The sequence below is a fragment of the Macrobrachium rosenbergii genome, chromosome 55 (assembly GCF_040412425.1).
Source record: "Macrobrachium rosenbergii isolate ZJJX-2024 chromosome 55, ASM4041242v1, whole genome shotgun sequence".
Classification (NCBI taxonomy): Eukaryota; Metazoa; Arthropoda; class Malacostraca; order Decapoda; family Palaemonidae; genus Macrobrachium; species Macrobrachium rosenbergii.
The window spans coordinates 66,702,663-66,729,657 of record NC_089795.1 but is presented as its reverse complement, the minus strand read 5'-3'; the positions used below and the strand labels follow the sequence as shown (position 1 = coordinate 66,729,657).

General features: G+C 35.6%; 1 protein-coding gene across 1 annotated transcript in view; it reads right to left on the bottom strand.

Annotated features, from left to right (window-relative positions):
• The window catches only part of LOC136835369 (broad-complex core protein isoforms 1/2/3/4/5-like), a 946,407-nt gene that overhangs the window by 497,328 nt on the left and 422,084 nt on the right, over positions 1-26,995 (bottom strand). The gene's annotated exons all lie outside the window — the stretch shown is intronic.

Here is a 26,995-nt window from a genome sequence, read left to right as displayed (position 1 = left end):
ATATCATATCTTTAAAAAAATACCATTATTTGTGCTTACACAAATTATACTTAGGTACAAGTGGTAAACACAATCCTATAACACACTTTTTTCAGTAAAGAAGGACTAGGGTGCCCAATGACAGTAAAACAACGAATGTAACGATAATGCAAACATTCCCTGATTCCTGTATCTGATAACGAAGTGGAAGCCCACCTAGAGCAGTAAAATCCAGAGAGTTTATTAATTATCACATAACGCAATGTTACTTACGAAGTAAAGGAATGAAAAGCATCGGCAAAGTGATATTGTGAAAATATGACAGCAATCATAACTAAGTGACTAAAATCGACGAGACCATGACATTTAAAATCGAAATATATAATGACGAATTATCAAGCTGTATTAGAATTTGGTATCTCTGGTAAATAAAACTATCTGTACTACTGTTTTCTCTTTAGAAGCAAGCCTTATTCCGTTGTACCTGGACAATGTAAAAGCTTCATGCTACGTATTTGTATTACATTACGGTTAAGTAAAAGGCCTGAACTGATTTGATTTGATTGTTACTTGTAATTGGAATAATATATGAAGCTCAAACATCCCATCCCAATCGTTATCAAATTTACCCAGACGAATCACCCATCTTATAATTTCTGAAAATGTTTGTCGAGTCCAAAGATAATAAAGTTATACAATAATACACATATACTGAAACTGAGGGTAGTGACGGAATAATGAAGGGAAGGAGATATAACCATGTTTCACTTGCCATTTTTAATATGACAATGATAATTTTCAGAGTAGAAGAAAGGCAAAAATTGAATGATTCAGGATATTTCAGTATAAAAGGAAAGTAGCTACCGCAAAATCTCACTCAAAGCTAAATCTTACTCGTTTCATTATTATCACAATACTGTAAGTAAATATTTTAAATAACAGTTTTACCTATAATGAAACAACTTCCTAATAAAATGAGGTATAGAATACCTAGAATGGTGAAAGCATATTCTTTGAACACAAAAGAATCAATGTAAAAATAAAAAGTCTGTGGGACGGACCACACAGGACAATATTGTCAAAATGCGCAATGGTAGTAGTATGGCATTCACGGGGCAATGATATAAACGTGTACTACTATAATTCAGTTTTGGTTCTAAAGAAAGCATATGATGACGTGCAATGGATTTTGCCAAGGAATAAGAGATGCAGTCATGAGAATTCCTGATGAAATGCAACACTGGATTGGGTGGCTTTTCACTGGATATTTCTTAAATGTGAAATATTTAAAAATTACTCCATTAACTTATTAACGACTGTTTAAAGCATAACCGATCATTGTACACAACATCTCCAATGCCAAAGTCTAGGTGACCTCCTAGAGAAAATAATTTTTAGATGTGCTCTCCCGCTCTCTTCCAGAACTAATGACAAATTTTTCTTTTAAAACCTCTTGGTTAATACGTAGCCTTTAGAAATTAAATTGGCTGTTCCTTTCAATGTTCTACACCGGTGTTTCACAGGCCATGTCATACTTCTTGTCCGTCCAAGATGGTGGCCTATACTTCCGAAGAAGTTCTGCAACCATGAGCAGACATGCAAACCTTACTGATTTACTTCCTTCACAGCTGTTACCAAATTATCAAGCAATTGGAGCAGAGACTTTATCTCCTCGTATAAGCAGTATATAATATACTCTTACATCTTCATCTCATACCTCAAAGTTTATCTATATTGTATACACATTCTTATGATAGGAATTACAGAGTAAAACTAGCAAACTAAAGTTACTCTAAAAACTGTAAAATTATTCCTTGCAATACTCACCAGCATTCAAAATGGCCTTGAGGAATTGCCCCATTTCTAGAAATAAAATTTATGCACTAATATATATTCTCAATCAAATATGCCAGTGGACAAATTTTAAAAAATTAAATCAGTGGGCATATTTACAAAAATTAATCTTATAGTTTTACTGGTCCTATTTTTTGAGCAACAAACAAAACTAAAGTTAGGAGAATGGTGTGAAAAGTTTGCTAAAAACATTCATAATTTCCCTACAGAAACTGGTATCCTAGCTAGATCACCATATTACAGTGAATTATATTAACAGAAAATTTGACAGGCTTAAAGTGTAACTCCTCTCACTGTCTAAACCTCTTACAAAATGGATGGATGATTCCGCACGATACTGCCTGGCAATAGAAAGGTAATAACAGCTGCCAGCGTTCGACAAACAGCTAGCAGTACACAACTGGAGGATCCTAGCAAGCTAACGTCCCAACTAGGTTGTCAAAGTCTTATAGAGACAGTGCCAGAACACATTATAATCTACTAGTTTCATGTGGAATAGTGTCCTTACGCATAACACTTCCTTGCCAAATTCCGATTATTACTATTATTTTTTTTTTTAGGAAATAATCAGTAAATTAGCACACAAAGTCATGTACTGAATTATAGAAATTTTGCAAGGCTGGTAACAGTGAAAAAGACCGCTTTCTTCAACAGCAAAGTAGTTGCCCACCTTGTAAAACCTCATTGAAAACAAAAAATTGGATGACAAACGCATTCACAACTGCCTTGAAACGAACAGTTCCCACTCTGGCATTAACTTACTTCCACTGCTACAAACAGTTTCTCATAATTTGAGCAACCAGAACTGGACTAACAAGAAGAGTGCTCTGTTTTAAGATGCAGTCAGACACTGGTTAATCCTTTACAATTCTAAATGCATCTTCAAAATCTGCGAAACTGAAAAAGCACCAGTGGAAAAAATTCTAATTGAACATCCTAAGAACCTATTCTTCCCAAATTTCTCCCAAGATCTTGCTTGTTAGTGAGAGACAGAAACTCTACAGTAGCATCCACCTTAATCATAGTAAGTTTTAAATGCCCTTACGCATTACGCAACTAAACTATTGCTGCTTTACAAAACTCAATCTTGAACACGTTTACAATTAAATTTGCCAGGGACAGTCTTTCAAGCAGTGCTTGAACAGTTCTTATAAGTTCTCAGAAAGTATAACTAAATACAACAACACTTTCTGAATTAGGTACAATACACATTATCATTCTCCGAAAGATTAAGGTAGCCTTTTTCATATAAAAAGGCATAATCCTTCTACAAACCCTCTTGCAGTAGTAATTGCTATAGTAACCATTCAGTAAGTCACAGCATATTTACCTTTCAAAAACCTACACGTCTAAAAAATTCTTTTAGCTTTGATACCTATAAGCAATGAGAGACCAAAGCTGTATACTATAAAGATTAACAGCAAAGATAGTATTATGTTCTTACAATATGGTAGTAATTCAGGCGTGCTTAAGAATTTAGGTGTGCTCAAGCTTTTACGGATGTTGCTTAGTGGGAGACGTCATCTACCTAAACTTCGTGACACACAACGTGGTCCTATCTAGCACACTACGAAACGAATTTCTACTAAACAATACCAAACAAGACCAATTTTACTTATTTATTAGTCAGAGGCAGTGCATTCTGAATTCTAATACATTGCTTCAGTTTCTGTTTGCAGAAACAATTTACATTACGCAAGCCAACATTAGGTACGATATAAAATTAAGAACCAGAGAGAGTATCAAACCACTTTTACATCACATTCCAAGTTTTTCCTAAAAACATTCCCAACGCCATATGACAGAGTCGTTTGCTTTCCATGATCTGGCGCATTGGGAAGCTTAAAAAAGTAATTAGAGTGTCATGTGCCTCTCATATAATCTTAGCCCTTATCTCTGCAAGGAAGCCAGCGTCTGTAAAATGTATGATTGCGTATGCAATGGCTATGAAGTAAACATAAACTTACCTAATCCTAAGACGAGATTATACACGATATACTATAAGTGCCAAATGGTTCCTCTAGTGCAGAAACGCGCTCAATGGGGGCAGGAGGGCAAACAACTAATTCTTTAGTTATGAGATGCAGAATCAGACCTTGATATGTTCTAAACATCTGGCTTGAGAGATAAGAGTATAGTATATTGTATGACAGCTTTTAAAACTATGCTCATAGCATGAACTGTCAAACCTAAAGGAAATACACATGAAAAAAAAAAAACGATTGTTTTAAAGGTATGTTATCTTCATAGCAATGTTATCATTAAACGGAGACTGATGGAAGTTGAGGAAATATCTAGTAACAAGAATTGCTTCACACAGCTCTTGATTGATCACGTCTGGCCATTTCCACACCTTTAGTGGACTCATTTCTGAATTGCGACATTGTGGTTCATTGACCTAGCTATTGTGAACTTCCGAGAGAGAGAGAGAGAGAGAGAGAGAGAGAGAGAGAGAGAGAGAGAGAGAGAGAGAGAGAGAGCATTCAAAGCATCGTTCAGTAGATCTATTTAATCTGAGACTTTTCTCAGACTCATAAAGGAGGAATATGAATCTACTAAAGAACATTCGAGCTAGTAATCAACTCTAATGTGTCACTCACAATGAAAAGTCATTACCAGACAAAAACGATTAGCCACGTCTGTTTTATGAAAATTTAAGCGGCTAACAGTAATGAATCGCGACAAACGGACTAGCAGCGATTTATTAACATCGAAAAAACGAGTGATCTTCAGCTGGTGTAAGTTACTTTAGACTGAAACCTATTCCATGAGGGACCATGACAAATTTTATAAAGATACGTTTTTGGATTGAGTTATGAACAATGAATATTGGAGGCAGGACCCTAATTTTTTAAACCAAAATGATTCGTAATTTTTTAATAAACACGCTGAGCGTGACGGAGTTTGCTTTCGAATCATTCTATTAAACAGTGGGTCATAATAAATTAAATTTCTCTCATAAACTGCTCAGAACTACGATTTCTATATGACTACTGTATAAATCGAAACCAACATCTTCACCTTTGTTCCATAACTCCTCTTGCAACTCTTCCCTGTCAGATACTTAGTGTCTGGTATTACTTAAGTTATAATTAGACAATAAGTCTGGACGTCATAACTAGCATGAATATCAGAAGTCATGTTTCTACGACATTTTGTCTTGCCTTATCTTTTCCTCGCTAATAGCAACGTAGGCTAACCACTGAGAGCCATGGCAGCCACTACTTACTGAAACAGCACAAGTTCATAGTTAATACAAACAATTAGAAATATTTTACCCATACATCTTAGGGACAGCATAATATTTGAGACTATACAGCACACACCTGTGTCAGAGCAGTTACTGCAGTCATCAGTTCCACGTAAAAATATTTGGTGTCTAAATATTATCTTGGCTATACAATTGAGAAAAAGAGATTGTTACCAAGAAACTTTATTTTCTCAAAATGAATTACATCCGAGACTGAGTAGAGACAGCTACTTACAACAAAATCCTGAGGAAGCAAAGGACCGGCTGTGGCAACCCAACATGAAATCGATCACCGCTCTCTGTTTGCGAGACATGTCATCGATCTCAGAGTCATACATTCCAAGTTCAGAAACAGCAAAGGATGAAAGCCGGGGCCAAGAATTCATAATTTCACAAAACTAGGATAAACACATGATGGAATAAATAAATGAAAACGCAAAGGAGACACAGAACAATTTCAGTGTTCAAATAACACGACAGTTCAAGGTTACATTTCAAAGGTCCCTTAATTTATCTTCCAAATACATCATAATTCAAAAGAAAGAACTAGTTAGGCATCACAGTCACTCTTTTGTAAAAATATTGACAAACAATAAGAAACGTATTAAGGAAGCTCCTACCACAGTTTCGTATCATTGCAGGTCGTTTATAATACTTAAGGGAATATATTTCATCAGAAAAACTTATTACCATTTTGCCATAAAAAATTACGCTACAATTCTTACATCAGCTATATTCAGGGTACTGTTTAGCAAGCATTCCTTATCTTGGCCTCATCCTGTGTTTAGATGTTGTTGCTTTTAAGGATGGGCATCCGCTATCTTTGTCCATCATGAATCATTTCCTGATAAAGACTTCAACTCCTCATATCATCTATGACAGTGCTCATCGGCTTTTTCTTTATTTTGTTTTTTCTTCTGACGTCCTTCTTCGTCTAGTTTTCACACTTCTCTCTTCCAAAATTGCGGTTCTGAGTTTACTTCCTAACTTTTTTCACATGTCCACACCATTTAAGATGTGTTTATAATAAACTCGAATCTTATTTTCTTTTGATATAATAAGCTCGAATCTTATTTTCTTTTGATATAATAAGCTCGAATCTTATTTTCTTTTGATTCTTCCAATGTAAAAAACTCGCCCGCACTTTCCCTCAAGTTTCACAAATACCATTTGCAGTAACGCTCAGTTTTCTCATTTCTCTTCAGTGGCTTAAATCAAACGATCATAATTTCTTCTCCGTTTCCCCTCGCGACTATCATTAACTAATGGATTTCCCGTAAAGTTTTTCATGCCTCTCCTACCACTGCTTGTTCTATTAGTCCTCTTGATTTTCCCTTTTGTTTCCTTTAATCTCCTTCGTCCGTTTCTTAAGCGTTCGTTCGACTACATCCATTATTATGCAGAGTATCAAACTGCTCTCCCCTAACAAGTTGGTTTAATTTTTAACAGAGCTATTGCCAGGACCTAGGTGGAAAATCCACCAAATATGAGCGTTGAAAATCTTCGACTTGCACAATTTCATACAGACCCGAACAATTACAAACTTCTTTATCACAGAGGGAGGTACGTACTGTCTCCGTATTTTCTAGCGCCACTAATTTTTTTTTTTCCACGTTTGCATGCGTTCTCCAAGTAGATTTTAAATTTATACTCCTATATATGCTACGATCGCCTTACCTGCACCGTTCATTATTATATTAGGTCTTTCTTATCAATAACCATTTCACTGAAAATAATTTTTGCTGATGTATAAATCTTATCTTATTATAGAAATGGGATTGGTGGTATGTGTACAAAATATAATTGTACCTGATATCCTGAACTTAATGTCCTTTAGCTTTTTAAAAGAACGAGATCAATAACCTATTTTTAACTAAGATTTGCTCTCCAGAACCAGTAAAATATATCTATTCATATAATTTTCTATCAACACCGACACGAAGATATTATACAGAGAAATATTTCCTTTCACAGAGAACTGTGGGGAATGGTTCCCTTCAAATATTCTTAGAACCAATAACCAGGTTAAACGTTTTATGATCCAACCACCAAATGTATATTTTAAAAATAAGCAATTCATAATATACCTCTCAAATAGAAAGATCAATTATCATCAGACATCTTTAAATGGTTATCAGCATTCACATACCCTCAAGCAAATTGCACAATTTGAAAAAGACTTAGACAAAAAATAATTCAAACTCTCGTGTGAAGGAAAATTTCTCTTACTTGAGAATCAGGAACATGATGAACTTTGACAAAGATACATTCAAACGAAGTACTACTGAGCAGCACTTTGGCAACTCGAAGGCTCTACCCTTCTAGTTTTCTCTGCAAAACCTTGTTATCCGTCTTCATTTTCAGATCTTCGAGGCTACCTTCACTTACGCTGTTTCTGTGCTTGCCTGAGCACCATCACATATATAGCCTGAACCAAGAATCTCCAACCTATCACTTAGATAAAATTCTTCTTCATCCTTCGATATTTTAAAGTTTAATTGAATCTTTGGGCTTTTTTTTAACCGCATTTTTCAATATGAGGCACTAACATCCACCACTTTGGCATATGAGATAATGAATTCTTTTCTGCTATTATCATGGTGCATCAAACTATTCACCACTCAGCAAAATGTTCCTCATCTGAATTATGCATATGATATTCTTGATCTATTCTTCATGTCACATACCATTGGTAAACTTTCAAAATTACTATAGCGTAGTACAGTATAATGCTATATTAGGGGACCACAAACAAAGTTATTCTTCTAAGGGAGACGCATTTCCTGACAAACTATGACAAGCCAAACAACAAGAATTATGAGGGCCAATTAACATCAGTTCGTTATCACCAGTGAATTAATTACTTCACTTAACTTCACCTTATGGCTGTGAAAACCAGTTCTCATTAAGATATCATTAATAAATAGTATAACCTCAATTTCATATCCCTGCATGTATTAAATGACATGTGAGTGGCATCAATATAATAAAACTTGCATAATTATTATCCTCCCCTCTTAAACCACTAATGAATAATGGTCGAGTAGATTAACCTAGTTAATTATAATTTCTTGACAGATTTCAACGATTTGTCAGGCCCTGACGATTCCTCCAATAAAAATTCATTGTTGATCTTCACCATCCCTAAATACTAATGTGGTTCCACATTCAGTAGTTCCCAACTTAAGATTAATCTTCTATTCTCAGCGTATCCCATCGCCTCGTCAGCCCCAAGATTAAAGAGAGTTGCCAACAACGGCATTTATCTGAATATGATTAGCGAGAAACATTACTTCACAAAGCATAACCTGCCTCGAGGATGGGGACTTTTAAAAGCGGATATTATGCGCCAGACATTTACGAAGCAAGACTCATATTCCAATAACTGTGCCTGCGTGGAAGACCGAATTCACATCAACATCATTATCAATAGCAATAGTGGTGCCATGATGATGATGATGATGATGATGATGATATTGCCAATGTTAAGTTTTTTTAAATTAGTCAATTAAAAGAAAAAATACTTGCTCTTAAACTCTGAGTAAGACGGGACTAGTGTCAAGATATGATTTACAACCAAATTAACACTCGTTCAGCTCTCCATCACTCGAAAATTTGACTTTCAATCTGCAACTCTTTGCAGAAAAATGTTAGAAATGAAGGAAAATATTGGTTCATGATATGCTGTGTTATCTTCTCCCAAATAAAGGTTCATTAACGACTATATTCACTGTGAAGTAACTCTTCACACAAAATGATGGTTTGACTCTCAGAATACCCTTAAAAACATTATTTACCTGCATTTCCCTTCAAATTGTAAATACATCCCTCATTCTCTCTCAACGGAGATGAACGTAAAGTGCAAATATTACGAATGAAGGAGATGTATTTAGAACACATAAGTACATACAAGTATAGGTATCACTGCATGGTTAGAATGGTACCAAAATACCTTGGAAAAGTTTTCTCGATTTCTGATGTTATTACAATCATAACATTGGCATTTCTCAAAGACTGTCTCGATTATCTGAATAAGAAAAGCTGCAGTTAATGAGATTTGATCTGAGGAAACTCATACTGTAAATATAATAAATATATATATATGAAAGAGATATATATATATATATATATATATATATATATATATATATATTTATATGTATATGTGTATATGTATATATGTATTTAAGTAGATATGATAAAAGTAATTCTTGGCCCATCAGGGATCAAAGGTCAAACAGAAATTCAATCTTATCCATAACCTTTGAACTATCTGACAGAGACCATATTTGGCATACTTACCATACTAATAAAGCTGATGTGCAAAATGAAATCATGGTGAGACTCATGAGGTCAAGAGTCATATATGGAGAAAAATGACATTTTGGCGGAAGTTTATGGTCACCCAATGTTCCTAACTGTAGTCGAATGGTACGACTGACTCTTCAAAACCCTAAAATTTCCACCTTTCAGCAGTGCCCTCGCAGCTGTGAACTCAGATATCTTTTGCATAATGATTTTTTTCAGATTCTGTTAAGTATTTGCTGGAATGTTAATGAAAGAAAAGCAACAAAAGGCTAAGATGCGGAGTCAATTACCCTCTGAATCTACAACACTGAAAGATGGTGGTAGGAACTTGCTGTTCCAATTATTTTTGAGACGCAGGACGACACTGCAGTGAAACACCCATAATCATATTGCAGTACTCGTGAATGTCTGTCCTGAGATTACTTTTACAGTGAAAATTTGCCAAAATTGTTGTATTATCTTGAAAAAATTCTGAAACCGAGACTAAAATATCACGGACTCATCTTCTATGTTTATCATGACAAACCTGACACCAAAAAGGCCACCATTGGAATTCTTTGTGATAATATAAATGAGTATTTTCAACTGGAACAAAATAAAAGTTAAAATGGAAAAAGCAACATCATTCAGATTTTTTTCTTTTTTGGGCTAAAAAAATTAGTCGAACAGGACACCCAAAATATCAGAATCTTCCAATTATTTAATCAATTAAAACAAGAATGTATTCAAGGAGAAAAAAGACAAATCGACGACTCCGTCAAAAAAAAAAAAAAAAAAATGACCAAACATATCATTCTAGTCTATAGGACCAAACCGCAATGAATCTACAAAAATTTTTTATTTGATTTACTATTAATGTTTTGTAATACACCATATTATCATAATTCTTTACAGTAATTTTTCAGATGATTTGCCCCATGAAAACACCCCGTTTTCAACGACAGAAATCATGACCATCAAAACCCGGACCTGGGACAAATCAATTTTAATCCAATCTTGGGAGTTTTGCCGTGAAATCGCCTCGCCCCGAAGGGAAATTTATGATGTGCCTCCTGAATCCCATTAGTAAAATGGTTAACAGCGCGAGCGTACGACGCGCCGCCATGCCTCTCCTCGTACTAGGGTAAGAATACAAGAGTATTCTCTCTATCACAGTGTTGCTTGTTAATATGAATGGGAAGAAACTACAAATTTTCAGCCTAAAGCCTTTCATCCTTTTATATATCAAACATAGGTTCGCACGCCAGATGAATAAGGTATGTATAAACTGGCTTTGATCAGAAACAGTGAAGTAAAACAGTATCCCTTTCAATGAGATAATCTGTGTCATTATTAAGTCTTATTAAAAAGAACCTATTAACAAGAGAAAAGACGTTACATATCTTGCAAAGATTCAACTCTTGCAATCATTTTTCTTTCATCTTCATCTCGACCCATTCTCTACTTTATGTTTTTACAACATATCATTATTTAAATACTTGACACGAGGAGACGAATTAAGAGACTTCATAGTTTTTCCAACAAAAGTAAATCCTTTTGAAACTGGTATACTCTTGAGTAAAACACATAAGCACCTCAATAATAACAAGGTTAAAAACACCTTTCTCCCACAAGGAAACGAGAAAATTTACGAGGGAAAGACACTTGTTATGCTCTTCAAACTGACAATTAACAACTGATCCTAGCTTGTTATTTCCTACGGGTACGGAAAATTAGAAATTCATGAAGGTTTGAATAAAGGGGGGGGGAGCTAGAATAAAGAGATTTCATAGACTGCCTAATTCGCTTTATCAAATCACGAATTTCGAAGCAGGTAGGAAAGAAGGACTAGATAATGCATACAAGTGGACGCCAAGGCTACAGGATGCATTTAGATGGAAAGCCACAAACGATATCCAGGCTACCTCAGTGAAGAAAGTCAGAGCCGTAGCAGCCTACTGGAATGGCAGCAATAGAAGGTAAAACGTGTTTGCTGGACGGGAGGGAGGTTGCAAGAACTCAAGCTTAGGTGTAATAGAACAGAGTTAATTACCACAGTGGCCCAGAGGGGGCACCAACCTTTGATGCAAGGAAATAATGCTTTAGGGGAAAAAAGGAGGCAGTATTGGAAATAACAATAAGACATCAATGATTGCAAACCGCATGTTCCGTCTATTCACAAACCCTTAGAACCGCAAAAAAGGAAAAGTATTGCATAATCTAGCACTCTCATTACAAAATTTATGACAAACTATTTAACATAGTTTAAGGGCACTTCCGCACACCGATTCAGGTCACACAGAAAATTATGAAATAAAATTTTAAGAAGTTACAGCCTAGCTTGATACAAATCTTTTCAACATACAGACGTGAAGTAAAGCAAAGTCCCAATTGCTTGTTGCACTCAGAGTTACCTTTGGCAGTCTTAATCCAATCAAGCTAGGCTTTGTTGGGAAACGCAGACAGATTGGACTTGCCATCAAACTCCAAAAATTTCCAGCCTACCTGTGACCTGTAGTTTCCCTAAAAGTAAGATACTGCTGCAGTGAGGTCATTTGCTGATAGCAGCACCTTGGGAACTAAGCTATGTAGAGCTCTCCTAATACCCAATTTGATCCTGTTTTATCTAGAACCAGGATGAGTCTGAAAATTCACCATGAGATAATCCTATTACTTGAGTCTGGGAGTTTGTATCTTTATTACCCTTAGAGAGTCAGGCACTGAAGTTTGGTAGCATGCCTCACCTAATAAGTACTTACTGCCGCCATTTGATTACACCGACATTTGAGTATGACTATCGCATCACATTTTCATTTCACAGTGAAGAATAGCACGTTAAAGTTTATGGTGTTTAATTCTGTATACATTCTTGTTGACAAGGCCTCTTACTGTAATACACCGGGAACCTTTCCTGGATGTGCAAAGCATTAACTTTCTAGGTACACAATTTCAAGTGCTGATGGTCAGTATGAAAAGGCTGATGGTTTTTAAAATATTACTATCTTTTTAAATAATTTTTTTTTCGGCCCAACAATCCTTTGAACTGCTTTTGTGATCCATATTAAAAGGACGATGGTTCTCAAGAAATTAGTATCTTTTAAAATAAATTTTTCTAAACCCTCATAAGTGTTGGAACTGCTTTTGCAATCCCTCTTACTCTAGAGTTTCTGACGGGTGATGTTACTGTATTTAGCGACGCACAAAGGTCTTCACTTTATCGGAGAAGCTGACAGTTGTGATGTAGCCCAGCAAGGTAGTCACTCTGGGTAGTCACTGGTATCTGTAACTGAAGATGCCTATGATGAAGAATGAATTTGAGCAAACTATATCTGATAATTTAGCAATAACGAGGATAAACTCATCTACTTTCATCACCTCTGCAATTCTACTTAAAGCAATTTGAGGTATAAACCGAGAAGAACAGGTTAGAACGTAATGAAACAGAAAAGGGCGAAAAGGGAGGCTATTGCTCATAACAGAAAAGAAGGTGACGGAAGGCATTAGAAAAGATATTCGTCGAGTTCAGAATGGCAAAACAAAGACATCAATTTATGGTACATAGAGGTGTGTGTGTTGTGACCGAAGACCTAAAACTTGTTCCCATGTTAAATGAAGCACCTATAAAAAATTCTTCGCAATAAGTAAAATGTTAGAAAGGCCGAATATTACAAGTCTCTTGCAGATTATTTTGAAGGAAAAGTGCGCAAGTTAAGTTTATCATTCTTAACGTGATAAGGATAGCTACGTTCACCCAGTTAAAGATTTTGTATTAATTCTTAAAAGATTGGGAACGTATGTAAATTTCTCCCTAATTATTCAAGGGAGAGAACGTCACAGCCAAATTCTCTCGTAGCCTGGAAACTTACAAAGAAGCTCATACGAATCCTACATTAAATCCAAAGGGTTTTTGTGTTATGCTGTATATACAGAAGACTTTCATTCTGTATTCTTTCCCACTTATTTTTCTGTCTTTCATTATGAATCAGCTTACACAAATTCTTATGTAAATGTGCATCTTGTAACATCATTACATCGATTTTAATCTTTGGATTTTCTAGTCGCTGAAAAATTCAGGGTCACCAATACCTCAAATAATCTCGAAATATGGCTATAAACAGCAGAGAAATATTCATATTAAACTCTTTAATAAATGTGGCTTCCAGTCTTACACGAACATCATAAAGACAAACAGAAGACTATTAACATAAGAATTCATTCTTTCACATAACAAGGTTTACGAGATGTGCGAACTAATACGGTTAATCAAAAATTACCAGATTTTAATTAATAATCAACAAAAATTTCCCAGAAAGCCGTATGATTACACCCTCAGCTAATCACTATCTTACATAAAGACATTAAAAATAATGATGATAACAGCAGCAGCAGTATTAACGGGGATAAAAAATCCTCGAAGAATCTTAATAGAGGAATGTGTAAGCAAATGAAAGGCTACTCGTTCGATGATGTCCATGTGGTGGATCGTTTGATGAACATCAAGCAATGACTTGCCAAAAGAAACGATTCATTTGCATAAGACACGAAGAAGTCAGGGACATCACAAGACCCACGGCCACAGGAAATATCATGGGAAGAAGTCTCTCTACAGCCTCAGCTGGATCTCCTCCTCAGAGAAGCATTTTCATCTGCCTTGGTAATATACAAAAGAAGATACAGCCTCCCTCTCTCTCTCTCTCTCTCTCTCTCTCTCTACACACACACACACACACACACAACACACATATATATATATATATATATATATATATATATATATATATATATATATATATATATGTTATATATATATATATATATATATATACATACATACATACATACATACATATACATATACGTGTGTAAGTGTACGAAAACATATAAATATATAAGTGTGGGTGCGTGCATTATGCACTTACTTAATTTCTACCACATGTGCAGGCTATATGCGCACCTGTGCGTTCGTGACAGTGCAAAAGTACAAATAAAACTAAAAAAATTAGATGGCTAGTTGCTGAACTTCAAGCCACTAAGGACTCTCAAAGGAAAAGTCACACAACACAATGGGTAGAACGCAGTAGAGAACGAGGGTAAATCCATGGTAAATGATAATTTGAAATACATTGAAAATGAAAAACAAACAGGTCTTACGTTTACATAAATGCAAATTAAAGTGAAGTTAGCTTTTTATTTCAGCTCTTCTATAAATTTTAACAACGATGAAAATTCTCGTGGTGGATTTCAAGCTCTCTTAACTAGGAATAAAAAGCAAGCACTTGCAATATTTTCCTCGACACTTGCACGTTATAAAATTTATTTTCATAAATTTTTCATCCATCTGGAAGCTATTTCGGAGTTTTTACCTTCATTTGCTAAATTCCTCACCAACTGTTATTCAAACGTCTCCCTATATAATAGAAACTCCTTATAGCTTTGCCTTAACACTTCAAGCTCTTTTTTGCTTTAAATAAATGACACCTTTCCTAGCTTTGTTTCATTGCTGGCTCTGAAATCAAGTTATTATCCAGAATATGAGCTTCTTTGGAATCATATCAAAATCTCAAAGTACTTCAGTAACCAAAGACCGCCAAGAAGGCGAATATCTAACAGATGAAAGATGTCCATTAAGACCTAAAGATAAGGTATTATTACAAAGTTAATTATTTACTTTTCGTATTTCTAGCTACTTGGGTACATAAATCAGTTTCTTTTATTTCCTTTTATTAAGTTTATCATCTCTTCCACAGTACTTCATATCAAGATACCCAAGGACTAATTTCCTTATGACAAATGTACTCAACATACGAACAAACCCATTACCTTATTAAAAACAACTTCATCACATTGGGAGTCATAGATTCAAAACCGTTTTCACTAGCATAAAGAGCAGCAAAAGAGGTGAGCTTCACTAATATTCAAGGAATCTGACCTTTGGAAGCCTTCGCAACACCTAAAAGTGAAGGAGACCCTGATGAATTAATATTACTGATGGAAGAGACGATATCTAGTCTTTGCGTACTGATAAAGTCTGGCATCATATAGATCATGAAAGTAGGACACGGTCGTAAGATACAAAAAACCTGCCCAACTGTCACGTGCCGAACAAGTATGTCTTGGTGAAGCAGTCTAAATTTCCCTAGCATTTTCTGCAACCCTAATATTTCCAGACCAGCCAGTAGCCCTTTCATCTCCATTTGAAACTAAATTATAAATTGTATATGAATCACATCCAAAACCTTCAGTAAATCTTGTTTCCATAAAATAACAAGAGATAAAACTAATACTAACAATAGCAGGCTGACAAACTCAAATTTTACTTTAAAAATCCATCTCCAATTAAAATTTGTCCTTGCAAAATTGTTTTTCCGCAAATTTCAGAATTCTTAAGCTTTGACATAAACATAATTTCACAATTAAGATCCATTTCAACGCTCCCATGTGCAAAACTATCAAAAGTTTCAGGGCTTGATAAAAATTAAATACTCTTCGAATTGACTAGTTTCCTAGATTATTTCCATTTGATTGAGGAGACCGCGCGTTGCCTTGAGCTGCTTTAAACCACACTCTTCCCTTAGTATTTGGAACGTATGACGTTTCTTAAAACTATTTTATAGGTAACAATCTCATCAACGGAAATTTGAATCTGTGAGGTTGCTATAAACCTTTAATCTAATATCTTCATGATATTTCATATATTCCAATATATGTATACTGACACGCACAAACCGGCAAAGTACGTCTTGACGCATACATAGATAATCATGTAAAGGCACATATAAAGTTAGGACGAAGTGTTTAAAAGCAAGAGCAATCAAGTGTGTTGACTCTCTTTCGGGGGGATGGAATATCAGAGCATATAATCATTCCAAACCTTTCCGTTGTTAGACAGCGATTGAAAGAACCACTAATAAATATGTCTGGCACAACCCTCGCCGATGAATGCCAACTGAACTACGGTATTCAATACAAAAGTAAAAAATTCTATACTCGCAGTAAAGATGTGATAATATTTAATTACGTTAGGTCAAAACACATCAACTAGATGGTTTTGTAATATTTTGCAGAGCAATGAAGAGATGTACAGGTAGTTCTTTACCTAATTAAACGTAATATTTCAGAATCCACCTCCGCAAGGATGAATTTTTATAAAGAGATAAATGCCGATTTTAGTGTACATGATAATTATATAGGTAAAGCTAAGGTAAACGAGATTGAGAGAGTATCATGGACTCGCATACGATTGAATACTCATTCCATAGCTATAGAAACTGGTCGTTGGAACAGACGAGGAACGAGGCGCCTTCCTGTGGAAGAACGACTATGTACACTCTCTCTCTCTCTCTCTCATCTTTTCATTTCAGATCTACGATTTTTAACTTCAGGGATATTTTTGTAATAAATCGAGACCTATTTTCCACAGAACGACATTTATAATTGAAGATTTTTCACGGGTAACCAGGCACTGTATTGGGCCTTTGCTTACTAAATCCTTCTTTAAAACTAGGTTACTTTCTACTTCTTCGCTGATCAGTATTCGAATAACCCTCGTTCGCCCTTCCATATATCATTGATAATAAGTTTCAGTTTCTCTTCCAATTATCTTATATAAAGGTCAAAGATATCCAACATTCTAGACAGATGTTCATGTCAGTCCATGAAGGTCCACCAGGTTGTTCACAAGAAGCGAGAAAACAATGGCTGGAAAAAGAAAAATGTTTTTCGAGGATGAAAGAGATGACAATAAAAACCACACAAGAGAAAAAAGAGACAAGACGACACAATGAAGCACTGAACCACACCACAGCATAAGCGTGGAAGTATCTTAGTAATCCTTCTAGTAATTCTCCTGAAGGGAGAGGACTGAAACATTACATTTGAGATAAAATCAAACCTACTTATACAGTTTGCTTACATCTCTCTGCATCTTATGTACGTGTGTGTGTATATGTATATGTATATATATATATATATATATGTGTGTGTGTGTGTGTGTGTGTAAATGTAGGATAACCTTGCTGGTTCTTCCGATACAGAAACTTGAACAAAATGTGAAACTTAATTAAAAGAACAAAATACCATAACATGAAAATGTATATTTGTACCATATACTTATATCCCTAGTTCTTTCGAAACAAGTGTTGCCACTGTCCTAGTTCTGCTGGTAATGTACTAATATGGTAGATACAGATGCGTCTAAAAAATTAGTTTTTAATTAGATTTTGTTTGCTATTACCCCTCACAAGTGTAAGATATTTAAAGGTGAATTACCTTTTCATGTTGAATGAATAATATATATATATATATATATATATGTGTGTGTGTGTGTGTGTGTGTGTGTGTGTGTGTGTGTGTGTGTGTAAGAAGAAATAAATCTAAAATTCTCTCTCAGTTTCCTCGTCTTCATTCATTATTTGAAATAACAAAAAACTGTCAAACTTGTAAATACTGGAGACTGTGAGGTAGGGATGTCGGCCAATCTTCAAGTTAAAACTGCTTCAGGCAACGAGCTGTTGTCAATGGGTCACAAGGCTCTTAGTTAACTGCCTCGGCCTACACTCCCTGTATTCACGGTCTTCAACCGGCACAAGAGAAGACACCCCCGTAGGCCCAAGTTAGTGCAAGTGCGCACCTACACTGACCCAAAATGTGTTCTTTCATCCATATGTCATTCCTTTGTCGTCTTATGAATAGAAGTAATCTAAATCTAAGGGGTTGTGAAATAAGCCAAGTCCCTCTTCCTACTCAAATAAAGAACACAAAGTAACGCACGAAACTAAATACCATAGTCAGTATTAATACACGCACAAGCAATTACCTTAACCGATCGCGCGCTTGGCGTCGTGCATTTTTAAACACCTCATCCTTTGCGGCAAAGGTCCATTCCAGCTTTGTCATTCCCCACTCTCTCTTTTCAACAAACACACACACACATACACGCATACATAAATAACCACTCACCCACACGTTATTCCCCATCGGGGATATTCCCGAAGTAGCGTGAATTGGATATTAAACAACATTTGTAGCTTCATGATTGTATATAAATCAAGTGTGATAAAAATTTCACACACACACACACACACACACACACACACATATATATATATATATATATGCACTATACGCATAACTTTCCTATCTGTTCTATTTTGAAGTCTTCCATTCCTCTAAACCAGACACATGTCACTCCGCATTAAAGCACTTTTACTATTCGTAACCAGTCACGAGGCAGCACATAGCCCCCGGTCCAGCATTCCTTAGGCCTCAAGACAGTCACCTCATAAATACGGCTTGCCATTCTGTACAACAACCACTAAAAGACACATGAATGAAGAAGGACCTTCACACCTAACGTGTTAATATTCATGGCAGAAAATTACGTTGGTAACGACAATAAATGATTAATACAGTATTACACAACTCTCTTACCGAGCTTAGAAACCTCCACATGTAATATCACAGAGAATATCCACCCTCTTTTATGACGCACAAACTCAGTAAGACCTACATATCTATCTTAGCATTCGAACTTTAGCTTACAGCAAACTTTCAAATTGAACGGTAGAATCTTCGGAAAAATACTAAACTGGTACTCTTCAAAAAAAATAATATATCGGAACGAAAGACAGAAATGGCTTTCGAGAAGGGCAGTACTTTCCTTGAAACTAATAACCAAAACCACTACAATTACAAACCAAAGGGGAAGTTTCCAATCAACTTCCCTATCCATTAAATATAGTCTTCACCATTCCATTTGAAAACAAGGCTGCAGTTATATATATATATATATATATATATATATACATATATATATATATATATATAAAGTGGGTGGATAATATATATATATATATATATATATATATATATATATATATATATATATATATATATATATATAAAGTGGGCAGAAATACAGGCCATCGAATTAAAACTAGAGCTCTCAATATTCTAATAATTTTAATAAGATTTCCTCTGAGATCCGAAAGATATGCAATGATGGATTTCTCCTTTGCCAATCCTTCGGAGCTTGGACCATTACACGAGGGTTTACATGCATTTAATTATGGCCACAAAGATGTTTTCATAACATCCTCTTTACACTTATCTTAGAACCTCTCCACCGAGGAGCTAAAATAAGAAAATTACCTAAAGAATATAAGCGCTGATACACTACACAGAGGCATAACATTTTTGATGAATAAAAGAAAACATTAAAGAGTGTACATAGATGTATTTTTCTCGAACCTTAAGTAGTTTACCTCACAGGGGTGGCTCCGGAGGGAAAAGAACGTGACAGCGAATACCACATTCATACTTCAACTGGTGAATCTACAATCTTCCCTATACTACTATTTAATAATCTAGGCAAATATTGCCAAGTGGGCACCTTGGCTAATTGGTTTAGTGCTTGTTAATGTTTGCTAGGTAAGTGGACCGCTCCCGGCCTCCTGCCTACCACCAGACCACACAGCTATAAATGGGTACCATTTACAGGCGACTGTGAAAAAAAAGAAATACTTCATATGCTTATGTATGCACAAGTGCATCCAATTTGTGGCGGAAGTGCAATGGATGTTTCATAATTTGTACCGAATTTGAAGCTAAACGTTATGGTTGCCTGAATTATGAGATGAAAGTCTGCATTTAAGACATGTCTTAATTTGAGCAAGGTAATACATAATTAATCAAAAACAAGTGAGGGTGATATATAGGTTAAATAGCAAATCCCTGGCCAAAGAATCTTTACTTTCTTATACTATGTGTACGGAAGTTTATTACCGATCTAAAAGACTGAATCTGAATATTACAGTATATTAATTCTCAAGAATGCTTTTGATTACCGGTCTGAAAAAATAAATTTCGAAATGCTAGCTTCCAACAAATTATCACCTTCCAATGCATTGCAATATATGCCGGGATCCGCAATACCTTTCAAAGCAAGTCTCCTGTATGAAATTACACACTGAAAATAGCGTTAGTAATTTTCCCAAGGAATGCGCAAACGACGTGTCCAATCTTTTCTCTATTTCCCTTTCGCCGTTACTACTTCTACTACAGAGCTTCCGTAATTTCCCTTATGATATTATTTCTAACCCTATTCTACCATCTGTCTCCTAATAGTTTTTTAAGCTTTATTTTCAAATCGGAAAATATCTTAGAGTTTCATTGTCATACCTTGAGTCATGTGCGCATAGAAATAATCTTAATTTTGTATGCAATCTTTCTCCCTCTCTCTGTCTCTTTCCTATATATACATATATACTGTATGTATGTATATATATATATATATATATATGTGTGTGTGTGTGTGTGTGTGTGTGTGTGTGTGTATATAGAGAGAGAGAGAGAGAGAGAGAGAGAGAGAGAGAGATTAAAGTTTCTATGTTATACAAGAGAAGATCAGTACTATAAATATAGTAAAACGTGACAGGGACGTCATTTCCAGGACACAGAAGAAAACGGGTATATGCAAAACACTAAAGAAATGCACGAACGGCCCCAAATGGTGTAAAAAAAAAAAAAGAAAAAAGAAAAGAGAGAGAGAGAGAGAGAGAGAGAGAGAAGAGAGAGAGACAACGAAATGAGGGAAAGGTTAAGGGTGACCACCCACTTGAAATGTCTATGCTTCGGCAAAGCCACCCTTGATCACACTTTCACCCAAGGCCCATATCCGGTATCACCTTGAGTTTCAACTTCCACCATGATCCTTTCCAGTCACCCACACACGCTCATAAAGTTCCAGGCATCGCATTCAACAATGGGACAACGTCACAAACCTTCTTGCTTTATCAACAGGGAGGTGCGAAGTCTGAAATAGTGTGTATTTGCTTTGCAGTATCAAGGTTAAAATTCATTTAGTTGACAATATGCGATCAGGAATACCGTATATTTCCATACATTTATGACAAAAGTTTGCGACAAACACATCACGCAAAAAAAATAACAATTTAAAAATTGTGTTCAACATGCGTAACTCTGATAAGCCAACAGCCCTGGTCCAAGTGAAAGCACAAAGTACCTTAGTAAAACAGGGAAAACGACTACTATCCCATTTCTAAAGATTGCAACGACAACAACCGGCTAAATAATGGGAAGGAATAAACCGATGCCCACATGTATTTTTAAAAGAAAATAAGCAAGATGAATGAATTCTTGGTATGTTGGTAATCTTCGATTTCCTAATTGCATAATTAAAATACATATTTCAGAGTCGAGACCGATGGTGCAGACGACCCAACACCGGACTAAAAAAATAAATAAATAAATAAATAAATAAAAGGGTTCTGACTCGAAAAAGCGACAAACCAGTCTCTTGATGAATAATTATATAGTAATCAGGGAAAACTGTAAAAGGGAGAGTATTATATAGTAATCAGGGAAAACTGTAAAAGGGAGAGTTCCAAAGCTTGGCAAAACAGATTATCAGACAGTCACTGAATCTTGTAATCCGAAGATTGCCGATATCCACAGCGTAATGTGAATAACAGGGTACTGCTTTTTATGAGGCCACCAGACGGGAGTAGGAGCTCTACCCCCCTCTTTTTTTTTTATCAATGTACCCAAAATAACAAAATGAAAGAGACTCCAAAACTTTTTTGCTAAATTTGCATCGAATTCAATTCTGGCAGAAAGTAAAGTACAGGAAGCATTCCAAATCTGGAAGCACAATTCCAAATTTGAAAGAAATAAAAAAGTAGCGGGTTGAATCACTGACTAAAGCATGAAGCGAAGAGGTAGACTAATGGAAGTGGAATGGAATATGAAATTTAGGCACAAAGGTAAGCACTGAGAGCCACACGGTCATTCACCTCCAAATGAGACTAAAGCAAGTCAAGGACAAAAAGGAGAACCAAAGGTGAAAAAATAGGACCCAAAGGAACCAGCATAAATGAAGGTGTTGCAACTTCAACAGCTTATGTAAATTGGTTAAATAAAGGATAAGAAATCAACTCACAAAAGGGGAGCAAAACCAAATGCAAAACTTGTAGTTAATAGAGCCTTAGGCTTGACGTTGTTCAATCCCCAAGAAATAATAAACGTGATGGCCACAGATTCTTCCGGGTGCCACAAAGGAAACTGGTCATCAGTAAGGCAGGGATGAAGGTCTAAGAATACTTCCTTGCATTCACACTGGTGATGGAAAAGGTGCTTAATTCAAGGTGCTTGTAGGTTGAGCAACGTTTCATACGTTGGTGAATGGAAGTTAAAGCAAGGATACAAATCTGATGACCTGGACGCTCATTTTCCTTTCAGACAGGCTAATCTCGCGCAGTCTCCAGAAGGAAAGGTAAGTGCAAGAATTAACAACTGAGCAAAAATAGCAGCAAATATTTCACTGCCCTTCAAGAATGCATTAGCGTTGTTAACCCTTCTACGACTAACTGTTGGGTTAGAGAGAACAAAATAGGATCAAGAGCATTAGAATTGCCGAGATGAATTAAATGAGAATAAGTTGCAGCTATGTGGCTGAGTTTAGGCAAGGGTTCGAGATGCCTCTTTTTTTTCAGGAGGGTAAGCTTTATAAAGAAGTTATTAATTTTGAGGAAGAAAAATACCCCAAATTTTCGTCAATGACAGACAGGATATGAATATCAGATTTTCTCGTAGGAAGTAGAAACATTAACCTTAACCATCAAGATTAAAAGATGCAGAAATTTCTGTACGGTTTGCGAGGAAGATGAAGTAGCAACATGAGTGGTTAAGAATGACTGATGTGTCCACTTCCTACTGAAGCTGAGGAGAAGGAGCAGTCAAACTTGTGTTTAGAAGGAGAGAATGTTTCAGCTGAGGAGTGACGTGTTTCACTAAAAAAAAAAAAAAAAAAAAGTTATAACACTGCCATCAAAAACTGCTGTGAAGTCAGCTTATAGGTACCAAAGAAGTAATCCCTCCCGGGAAAATCAAAGACAAGCATGGCCGTACGCCACGAACTCCAAGTTCCCTAGCTGGTGTTACACGAATAGAATAGGGAATTTAGAAGCAAAATGATAAGTCACTAGGGAATTTAGAAACAAAATGATAAGTCATAAAAAGTAAAACAGTCAGCAGACCCAAGACTGGAAGATATTTTTCACAAGTAGTTAACAAACTATAAAGTAAAGAAAAAATTACAGTGTATAGTCACAAAATTCAGATATATATGTTGTGCAATCAATCATTTTGTACCTTGTTTGCAGCATGAGAGGTCAGAGCCTCATAACGTCCAACTCCATTTAGACGAATGGTGTTAATGACAGAAAAGACTCATGTCAAGAAGATAGCTGAAGTGACAGAAAATGTTTATGAAACTTTGAGAAAACTAATAAAAGCAGTAAATAACAAGAATGAAATTCTTTTTAATCCGGATGGCATCATAGAAAAGAGTTTCATGGATGAATAATCCAGCTACCCATAAATTACTGAAAACAAAAACTTTTCCTTAAAAGAATATATGTACTCTTACAGCAAAAGACCTGGAAAGGTCCGAGGGAAATGTTACTGAACATGGTTTCAGATACGAGAAAGTCACAAGTATATGTCGCCACTTTGTCACCAATGGGAATGTCAGCCAGTTACCACATACTCTTAACACTTTTGAAATTCTGTGAGAGGAGTATACATATCCTCTCCCACTACCATACTAGTAGAGTGTTATAAATATACTACTCCTTGAAGTATTTCAAAGGAACATACAATGAAAAACAAATGAGAGAAAAGGCAGTGATATATTCATTGGAAACATGTGTGACATCAGAGAAATGTGTTAAGAATACACCTGACTATTCAGAGTAGGTGCTGACAATAAAAAAGTACAATGACTGAGCAAGTCCACAGATCAGGCTATTACCATACTGGCCGCTAACAAAGGGGATATGTATCGCAACGATGGCTGTTGGTGCTTTGACCAACTTACTACTGACATGTATCCCAATCATAATTTCTGTTCCTAAACTATTTGACAAAGCTATGAAATTTTGATAATCGAAATGACGACTTTAAAATATTCTACAAGCAATGACGCTATTTACAGCCAGTGAAGAACTATGTATCCTTATATCTGGTTACTGGTGGTTTTCTAAAAACGAAACCAGCAATTCGGTTTAAAATTAAGAGACCCAGCATGAAACGTGCAGCTGCAATATATTTTAATCCATGTATTCGTTATGAATACTTTCATACTCCAAGTTCACGAAACTATATATCAAAAATATAAAAAAATAAAATGGCAATAAATAAAACAAATCATGAAGACGGGCATCTTCTTTACCAAATCTAATTATTCCACTGTATTAGTAATTACATGTACAGCCAAGGAAGACAAAAACTGAAACTTGAATTATGGAAGGTTAAAACTACATCGAAGAAAATTAAATGGTGAAGAGATGGGAGACTAAAAACTTCATCGAAAATTATTGAACCTAAAAGAGAGTAAACTTAGGTTTATCCAAGATAAATTGACGGTAATATATATAAAAAAAAAAATCTTACAAGATTTGGCTTGCACTGACATATGATGGGAGGACCCTTAAAAACTATAGGGGCGAAATGTAATCAATGGGGGAAGAAATATCAATCCTTTAAGACTGAGGTTTCTATATCTCACAGATAAGAAAGATTGAGAATGACAAGAACCACAGAAAAACACGTTCCTTGACATATCCAAACCTACCATGTTTGTCACTGGACAGTATACTGAAATGTATCATCAAGTTTTTAACTCCACATTCTTTCATAGTAATTCTAAAGAACATACTGTTCAAACTGCATGCAGCCGCTTAAGGTCATCTAATCATTACAACTTCTTATAGTAACAAGTATTAACATATGCCAACAGTAATGATGATTCACGAGGCTGATAATATTTTATTTCAGTATTTATGAAAAGATAGGTGTGTAACTTTACAAATTTGTATACGCATATTCATTCACAAATATAATCACAGAATGATAAGCAGTTTCCTCCGTACGTGCGCATTGATGCTTGTTGTTGTTTAGATATAAGTGACAGGCATCCCATTCCAACATTTTTAATCCATCTTTACGATGAAACTAGATTCTTCCTCCATTCCCCTGTCTTTGATTTCAACAATTTACTTGCTGTGTAAGTGTATGAAGGAGCCTCGACATGGTTCGTCATTACACAAGAACTTAATCTTAGATTAAGGAGTTAGGAGAGTGATGTGATTAATGTCTGGCTTTTCTTCTAAGTCAACTTCTTTTATGAGGAACTAAGTACAAAAAAAATCCTTCAGAAAGGGAGTTTTTTGATAATCAACTTTATTAAATATGCACACTCTCTTGTTTATCTTTATGGGGTCAAAACAACATCTTTATTATTACTAACTTCTTTATTATTACTATGATAAAACACCAACATTTCCAAGATAATATTTAATACCATTATTCACTTTTTAGGGAATAAGAGAGATATAAGTTTCAACGTTGCCGAAAGAATGGCAACACCTGAGGCCACGAAACTTGTATCCAGAACACTTGACTCTTCGTTTGGCAGTTAAAAATAATCAAGTGTACTGAAGCCTTGCTTTTAACGACAGGATACATCCCACATTCAGTTTTCTCATTTTACTTGTTTACATCACCTTACTTTACCTTTCACAAAAGGCAAACGCTGAATGAGTAACGTTTTCATAAAAAAAATCTCGGCATGATCAGCACAGTATCTCTCCCTCTCTCTCTATAAATAATACACTGAAATACATTAAAAAAACAAAACTAAATATACTATATATTCCTGTACAGGGTTTCTACACGAATACGATACACGAGACATTAATTTCCCACGTAGTCTTTCTGTTTCAATACACTGGAAAAATCTAAACAAGTAGAATACTTCTCAACCTCCACAGCTGAGCTGAACGCCCTTTTCTCAGGGTCAGGTGTTTAGGCCTATATTCAAACAACTGGTTAAACTCGTTTACCTTTTCATTAGACTCGTTGCATAACCAACTGGTATCAGGCCTCTTCCCTCACCAAAAAGGCAACCTATGCCAAGTGTTGTAGCTTCTTTTACTGGTTAACTTTTCTCATCGCCACATTTATTCCACTATGCTGTGGTATACTGAAGTCCTTACAAATATTATTAAAGTATATGTTATAGCTAACGCATAATCAGTATTCACATATTACTTGAATTTTCTTGTATACAAAGCAATCTTTACCTCGGCCTCAAATTGACCTACTTCAGAGTTTGTTAATTTACAATAAAAATGTACGCACATTACACTATTCCTAAATTATAGGTATAAAACATCTCGGTAAGGTATCGTTGGAAATGTCCCGAGTTGAGGCTCATAACATTCCACCTAACACCTGGTTCTGGGGTCTTTGCGTGGCCCTGGAGCCACAAATACCTGATAACCATAATAATGACAGATATCAAAAGTTGGACATTGGAGTACTGTTCACGCACATTCGTTGAACTCCTGAAGTGCAAGTCCAAATTAGAAAGAAAAAGTTGTCGGATTTGTCACAAGGTAAGGGCCAAGATGATAAGTTTTTTAGTCCGATTTGTGGCCCAGGTGTTGCCCGGGAGCTAAAATGCATTTTTGAAGCTTTATGTTTCCACAATTTGAGATCTCTCTTGACTTTACAAAACAGAGCAAATCCGTTGATAACACCCTG